At 44.4% G+C, this 8570-nt stretch overlaps 1 long non-coding RNA gene across 1 annotated transcript in view; it reads right to left on the reverse strand.

The window, feature by feature from the left end:
- Positions 1-8550: 8550 nt before the first annotated feature.
- The window catches only part of LOC146573473 (uncharacterized), a 1561-nt gene continuing 1541 nt past the window's right edge, over positions 8551-8570 (reverse strand). The window contains exon 2 of the long non-coding RNA XR_014892844.1: positions 8551-8570. This exon is cut by the window's right edge and continues 611 nt beyond it. This is a non-coding gene — a long non-coding RNA (uncharacterized LOC146573473).

Raw genomic sequence — 8570 nt, forward strand, 5'->3', positions numbered from 1 at the left:
GGTCGAAGGGGGTGGTGGTTCTCGGACCCCGCCCTGTCCTCCCCACGCTTCCCCCCCCCCGCCAGACGCGATCGCTCGGTAGCGAGACCGAGACGCCCGGTCCGTCCCGGTGGTCATACCACGGCGGGCCTCGTCGCAGAGTGGGTAGGCAAACCCAGAGTTTGCCCACCCCGCGAGGGCGACGGGGCCCCGTCCGGCAAACACGGTTTCTCGAACCCTCGCCCCGGTCCACACGTGCATCCGGAAAGCCTCGCCCTGGTCGACAGGGCTCAGTAGCCCCGAGCGAGCGAGCGAGCGCGTGCGTGCGCGCCGCTGCCGCCGCCTGAGGGGCTACCTGGTTGATCCTGCCAGTAGCATATGCTTGTCTCAAAGATTAAGCCATGCAGGTCTAAGTACACGCGGCCGGTACAGTGAAACTGTGAATGGCTCATTAAATCAGTTATGGTTCCTTTGATCGCTCATCCGTTACTTGGATAACTGTGGCAATTCTAGAGCTAATACATGCAAACGAGCGCTGACCCTCCGAGAAGAAAGTCACCTGCATGTTCATCCCTGACGGTCAGGTGTCATTGAATGCAAAAATTGACCGGCGTGGATTCTGTGAAGGCGAAGAGATCTGCATCAATGCGAAGTTTGAGAACACCTGCTCCCGCATTGTTGTGCCCAAGGCTGCCATCATAGCCAAACACACCTACCAGGCAAACGGCCGCACCAAGATCCTACGCCAGAAGCATTTATTAGGATTGTCTCTTTATCTTTTTATGGCACCCCCTGTCTTTTTTGACATCCCGTCCTTTGTTCACTGTACTTTTGTTTATGGCACCCCCTTCCTTTAAATCCTTTCCGTGTGTATTTACATTATTTTCTTTGTTTTATCTTACGTGACTTCTTGTCTTTTTCTGTTTCTGTTTATCTTTCTTTCTTGTACGTGACTTCTTGTCTTTTTCTTTTTCTGACTACTTGTCTTTCTCTCTTGTACGTGACTTCTTGTCTTTTGCTTTTTCTGCTTATCTTTCTTTCTTGTACGTGACTTCTTGTCTTTTTCTTTTTCTACTTGTTTTTCTTTCTTACGTGACTTCTTGTCTTCGTTTTTTGTGTTAGGGACCCCCCTGTGGTTAGGGTTAGGGTAAGATAGAGGGCAGGGGCACCCCCAACCCCACGAGGCACTGGCTGGTTAGGTGTTAAGAAAAGAATCAGGCCACCAGCAAGCTGGTAGCCTGAGGTGCACGGGCCATCGATGGGGCCGGGTGGTGGTGTCCCTGCCCTGGTTCAAAAAATTGCCCATATCTAGGGTTTTAGTGCACATTTAGCATTCACTGGGCCGTTCGCGACGTTTCGGCATGTTTTTGCCTTCTTCAGGCCGACCCAGTGTGTCTTGTCTTTGTCTCTCTGTTTTCTGTTTGCCTCTCTTGGCCTTTTATACTCTTGTTAGCTCCTCCCACTTGGGCTTTTTTAAGTTGACTGCTTGTCCTTTTCTTTTTCTGACTTCTTGTCTTTTTCTTTTTCTGCTTTTCTTTCTATTTTACGTGACTTCTTGTCTTTCATATCTTTAGTTTTCTTACTATTTTTCTCTTTGTTTTCCCCTTGTTTTTTCTTGTCTTTCTGTGTTTACTCCATATTCAGACAAGGCGAGCAGGAGAAAGAAAACCAGCTTTCTAGAAATTTTAGTGCAAATTGCTGGAGTCAGATACATTTATTAGGATTGTCTCTTTATCTTTTTATGGCACCCCCTGTCTTTTTTGACATCCCGTCCTTTGTTCACTGTACTTTTGTTTATGGCACCCCCTTCCTTTAAATCCTTTCCGTGTGTATTTACATTATTTTCTTTGTTTTATCTTACGTGACTTCTTGTCTTTTTCTGTTTCTGCAGCAGGTTGGTACAGGAGCAGGCACCAGAAGCAGGCCTGTGGAGCACTATGTCATCTGCTCGGCCTTGCTTCAGGATGCACTGTACAATTCGATAGCAAGACCTCATGGGTTACCACAAAAAAAACAGTGTCTTTCTGCCTCTGTCGTTCTCTTTGGTTTGTTTGAGCGCTTGTTTTTTAAATACACAGCAAGTGTCTCTCTCTCTCTCTCTCTGTCTGTCTCTCTGTCACACACACACACACACACACACACACACACACACACACAGAAGCAGAGCAGCTGCTGTGCCACTGGGATTGAACAAGAGGTGCTCCCTCTGCTGGCTCAATGCGGTACAAAGTGTCTGAAGGAGTTATACCGGCGAAAATAACATCTTTCAATTGCATGTTTGGTCCACAGGATGGCGCCTAGAATGTTAAGGTTCAAAATTGAGGAAAGAGAGTACACACCACCCATGGTCCAGAGGATCTTGGTCCAACAATGATTTTAATGAACACACGTGTGGGAAGACACTCTGTACGCAGACAGCCAGTAGTCCTCGACTTAATCAAAGCATGAACAGATATTTTATAGCATCAGGGTTTGTTTACTGACGCCCCTTCATGCGTCACCGGTACATTTTATACATAGATCAGATCAACACCATCATGACTTTTCACCCAGAAAATCATCTTCTATTTTCATGGCTAGCCCTTCCTGTCTACCTTTCAGTTCTTGTCTTGTTCCTCTTTCTTGCCGAGACAACAAGGAACGGTTCCTCTTTTACCGAGACACTTTTGCAGTTACAACCAGACATGAGTAATCTCTCCTCTAAATAAATTTAACTCATGTGTGTGTGTGTCACGACCTCACATGCTCTTTGTGTCACCTCTTCACCTACTATCTGTGTCTCGTCCTCAAATGCTCTTTCTCAATTCACCTGTTGCACCTCTGACCTTTTACCAGACCAGAAGCTCACTGAGACTATGTGTATGTCTTCTACTAAATAAATGTTTTAACCAAGAACCTCTACTAAAACCTTAATATAAAATGATCTGATATATAAGTGTTTTGTAAGCATGTATTGCAATTCCTTCTATGTTCTAGTTTTCCCTCAGCATGGATCATCTAGACACTCTCACTAGTTGAAGCTTAAGACCTTTAAAGAACCTGAACATCAACTCAAATAAGCACAGATATGCAATATGTATAAAATAGTTATAACTGCACCTGGAATACAAAGTTAATTTAATACCTGTGTGCATAAAACCTTAAAGCCTTCTTAAAGCTATCTGTTACATTGTTAAAGCCTCGTCTTAGCCTGCTGCTCAAAATAACTTCCTGCTTTCACTTCTGCATACAACTTCCTGTCAGCCTGCAACTCAGTCTTTCTGAAAGAGACACTGTTTAACCCCTGAATGCAATATAAACTCCAGATTATATTATTAATGCAATGGTAATGATGACAATTATTTAACAATAGCAGTAAAATAATTTCCCTGCTCCACACTCCCTCTCTCGACCACCGGACGAAGCCCCCAAATGTTACAGTTATGCTTGGGTGTCCTGTAAGAAAATTCCAAAGACAGACAAAGCTAACCAGCCCAACAACAACCTTCTTTACTCCTCCAAAAACTACTTCTTACCACCATGCAGTTCAGGCAAGTACTGAGAAAAAGGAAAAAACAAAACAAAATGTCTTAATTTGAAAAAGCATTAATTAGATACGCAGATGGATCTTTTTCTTTTTTTTCCTTTTTTCTTTTTTTTTTTTTTAAACTGCCGTGCCAATACAAAACAAAAACAATACAAGCTTGTGTGCTCGTGCTCTTTTGTTCTTCAAAGTTTTCTATACCTCATAACTGATGCATAAAAATACAAGAGCAGTCTACTAAAAACAAACAAAAAAGATAGTAAGAGTAGAAAGTTGAGCAACAGTATGTAGAATGTAACCTTGTCTTCCAACTAAATCTTGGCTTCCTTCTCCCAATCACATCTTCACTGTCTTTACCTCTGCTGTTATTCCCCTTGCCATGTACAAACTCAGTTGTTGTCACCTCAAATATAAGGAGGCAGCTCCTGTTTTTGTCAAGCACAAATGTGTCATCAAAGGATGGTCAAAAACAGCACCGTTAATGAGTAGTACAGCTGCTGTGCCACTGGGATTGAACAAGAGGTGCTCCCTCTGCTGGCTCAATGCGGTACAAAGTGTCTGAAGGAGTTATACCGGCGAAAATAACATCTTTCAATTGCATGTTTGGTCCACAGGATGGCGCCTAGCTGGCAAGTCCTGTACATTGCATATTAAAAGTTGTTGCAAGTGCACTCACATGTATTTTTTGTGTAAAAGAGACACACACACACACACACACACACACACTCACACTCAGCGGCTCAGAGATGAGGGAAAAACAACAGAAATCAGGATAGATTTTAATGTCAGGAGATGCCCTGTGATGCTGGGGCCATTGTGTAAGATTGGAATGTGTACCAGTGGCTGGTGGGTGGTCCTTGAAGGTCCCGGGAGGAGGCGGCGAGGAGGCAGCGGGTGGCTGGGCTTGAGCTGTGGATCAGGGACGTCATTAATTCTGCCTGGTGCTGCGTGTGCCCTGTGCAGCTTGGATGTCTGCCGCTGACGCTCTGTGGTTCCTGTTCTGCTGATCTCCTGGTCCACACACGGCTTCAGGGTGCACTGTACAAGGGGAGAAGAAATGCATCATTGGTTACCAAAATAAAACAGTGTCTTTCTGCCTGTGTCATTCTGTTTGGTTTCTTTGAGCGTTTGTTTCTTAAATACACAGCAAGTGTCACTCTCTCTCTCTCTCTCTCTCTGTCACACACACACACACACACACACACACACACACACACACACAGAAGCAGAGCAGCTGCTGTGCCACTGGGATTGAACAAGAGGTGCTCCCTCTGCTGGCTCAATGCGGTACAAAGTGTCTGAAGGAGTTATACCGGCGAAAATAACATCTTTCAATTGCATGTTTGGTCCACAGGATGGCGCCTAGCTGGCAAGTCCTGTACATTGCATATTAAAAGTTGTTGCAAGTGCACTCACATGTATTTTTTGTATAAAAGAGACACACACACACACACACACACACACACACAAGCTGGTCAGCTGCTTTGCAACTCAACGCGGTACAAATCGACTTCTGTGCCTCTTTTTCTCTTTGGGTTTTCTGTGTGTTTTTTTAAATTTTTAAATCCACAGCAAGTGTCTCTCTCTCTCTTTCTGTCTGTCTCTCTGTCACACACACACACACACACACACACACACACACACACACACTGAGGTCTGCAGTGCAACATTTGAATTACAGTGCTTTGAATCTCTCTCTCTCTCCCTCTCTCCGTCTGTCTGTCTGTCTGTCTCACACACACACACACACACACACACACACAGTGAGGTCTGTAGTGCAAAATTTGAATTTCATTGCTTTTTAATTTCTCTCTCTCTCTCTCACACACTCACACACACACACACACACACACACACACACACACACTGTGAGGTCTGCAGTGCAACTGGGATTTAACAAGAGGGGCTCCCTCTGCTGCAATTGCATCTGTGGTCCACCGGAGGGCGACCAGCTGGGACGTCCTGTGCTTTGCATATTAAAGTTTTTGCAAGCGCATTGACATGTGTTTTTTGTGTAAAAGAGAGAGAGACACATACACACACAGAGAAGCTGGTCAGCTGCTTTGCAACTGGGATTGAATCAGAGGTGCTCCCTCTTCTGGCTTTTTCTTATGCACACTATTAAAAAAAGTTGGGCGCACCCAAATCAGCGTTCAAAGATTGATGGCTCCCTGTCAGAGCACTGGCTATGAATTTCAGATCGATCAGGCCTTAACTTGACAAAAAAGTTATCAATCGTTCTTTTCATCTTTTCTCATTGCCCACGGTCAGTTATATCCACTTCTGTCGGTCCTAGGATATTCACAAGGCCTGTGTATCATCACTGATTTCTATAATCCACTTGATTCCGATTCACAAGGTCCAGATTCGATTTGGTGCAATTTTTACTCAGAAAGTGAGAGATCTTATAATTCTGATCATTTATCAGTACTGACACTGAACTTTATCAGAGATGTGACCATCACAGCACATGCCGTTGTGTCAAAGTAACTGAGAATAAAATAAAATAAAAAACATAAAGGAGATTTTCCTGGCATGGATTTTATAGCAGATAACCTTAAAAATATTCTGCAATTATACCTAATTTGAAAAAGTTTACATTTCTTCAGTATTAAACAGCAGAAATTAAGCTTTCTTATCCGACGTCATTTAAGTACAAAGGAAAGAAAAGACAGCGGCCGCCAGCGCTGTAAACAACGGTAGACTGATGGGTAATAAGCGAATGAGTAATGCAGAAAACACATGTTTGAGATGGGAAACTTTTCTTGAAGTTTCTCTCACAGTTCGTGCGTGAACTGTGGGTTTTATCGTGTTGGAAGCAAAACAGCAAAAGTAAGAAGGAATTAAGGATGATATTAGCCCCCACGCCGACTAAGCTAATTCTGATGCGTCGGTCCGCTCTGTTTACGTCTTCGTGTGGAATGCGTTTCCTGCTCTCATTTGCTGGTTGTTGTTGAAATAGTTTTGTGAGCTTTAACCTGAGATTCTGGCGTTTCTGGTAAAACACATTTATATTCATTCAATTCAGGATTTAATGAATCGATATCGCTTCATTCAAGCTACTCACCTGTCTATATCCACCTCCACTTCCAGCTGGACCACGGACAGAGGTCCCGCCCCTGACTATCTCTGATTGGTTTAGACCACGAAGGGGAATCACGTGTGTCTGTTGTTGATCACATGGACGTCTGTGGCAAATTTTACAAACACTTCTCATAATGAACGAACTCAGGAGGGTTAGGGTTAGGGATGAGGTAAAGCAGGCCCCCCTAAAGGGTCCTGGGTGCACTGTCCATCAATGGGGGCAGGAAGATGGAGACCCTGCCCGGGTGTTCAAAAAATTGCCCATATCTTGGGTGAAGTAGCTCGGGGCCCACGTGACGTTTCGGCGGAGTACTTTCTTTCTTTTTCTTTTTTTCTCCTCTTTTTTTTCTTTTTCTTTTTTTCCAAATGGGGGAGAAAGAACAACAAAATGTAAAATCTCACATTAAAATGTTCACGTTTTGATGTGAAAGGTGTCTCTGAAGTAACGTAGTCGGCATCGAGAGCGGTTCCCATTCATAATTACAACAATACGAAAACTAAAAATCTTGGCATTTCTTCTCGTCTTTTTTGTCTCCTTTGGTGAAAGATCAAAGTGACATTTTGGGACAACAAACCAGTTTGGGTTTTTTTGTTTTGTTTTTTTGTAATGACATGACAATACAGAACTGTGTAAACTCTGGTCCGCTGTTCCTCTTTGCTCACCACATGTACTGAGTCCAAATCTTGGGTGGATGTAAAAGCACAAACTGCAAAAAACAAACAAAAGAACAAAAAAATAAAGAAGCAGTCAGTCCGCACAGCTTCATCACCTGGTCCCTCTGTGTGGCAGAGACCTGCCAATCTCTGCACAACAGTTCACACCATAGTTTTTTCTCCCTATTTTTTCTGGTCACGAATAAAGTCGCCAATCCCTTTTACGAGTCCGTGTTCAAAGTGGCTCACAGAAAGAGGATCCAGAGTGCTCTCAGTACTTGGCAGCACCTGTGTGCTGGTGTCATGTCCAGAATAAGAGGCAGGTCAGCTAGAAGGTCACAGTTGCAGTGCTCTTGTTTTGAAAGGTCATTGTCTGGATGCTGGAAAGGATTTTCCTCTGATGCCCAGCCAAAGTCACACCCATGTGCAGCAGATCCTGTGTGGTGATTGGGGCCAGCTGGTCCACTGAGTTGAAGCCAGCCTGAAGGAAACTGTCTTCGTAACGCTCCATCTTGATGGCCCTAAGCCAATCCCCCACCGAAGCACACGGCGGGAGAGCTAAAGGTGCGCGCTGGTCCAGCAGGGGGTAGGACGGGTGTTGAGGTAAGACCAGGCCCGGCTATTGCCGGAGCCTGAGGTGCACGGTCCATCAATGGGATTGGGAACGGTGCCCCCTATTCAAAAAATTACCCTTAGCGGGTGTAGTGCACTGCCGTTGGGCCATCGCGACGTTTCGGCTGGGTATAGCCTTCCTCAGGCTGGCCCAACGTCTCTCTGTGTTCTTTTCTGTTTCTGTCTTTCTGTTGCCACTCAGGGCCTTTTATACTGGGCTGTCTCCGCCCCTTTTTTTTCCAGACATTTCTTTTTTCTAATTCTTTTCTTTGTCTTTTCTGTTTCTCAGTTTTTACGTGACTCTCCCTTTTTCTATCTTTCTCTGTGTTTCGTCTTTCAACTTTACCCCTTGGTTCATTTGTTTTTTTCTCTATGTTTTTTTCTTTCTTTTACATGGCACCCCCTGCATTTTAGACATCCCGTCCTGTGTTCTTATGTTCTCTTTAATGGCACCCCCTTCCTTTATATCCTTTCCAGTTTTTCTTGTTTGTGTCACTTGTTCCTTCTTGTCTTTTAGGGTTAGGGTTAGGGTAGGGGAATTGATTCCTCCTACGAGGGTAGAAGGAGGGTTAGGGTTGAAGAAAAGAACCTGTCCCTCCCGAAGGAGGAACAGGGCGTGCACGGGCCATCAACCCCGATGGTCCGCAGCCTCACATCCCTCTACCTCCATAATTGATTTTTAATTTGAAAGGTAAGTATTTCTTTTTTTACAGGTTTG

Source organism: Mchenga conophoros, linkage group LG6 (genome assembly GCF_057382185.1).
Source record: "Mchenga conophoros isolate Kocher_MC1m ecotype Shallow Benthic linkage group LG6, M_conophoros_male_GT1.1, whole genome shotgun sequence".
In the NCBI taxonomy this organism is placed as follows: Eukaryota; Metazoa; Chordata; class Actinopteri; order Cichliformes; family Cichlidae; genus Mchenga; species Mchenga conophoros.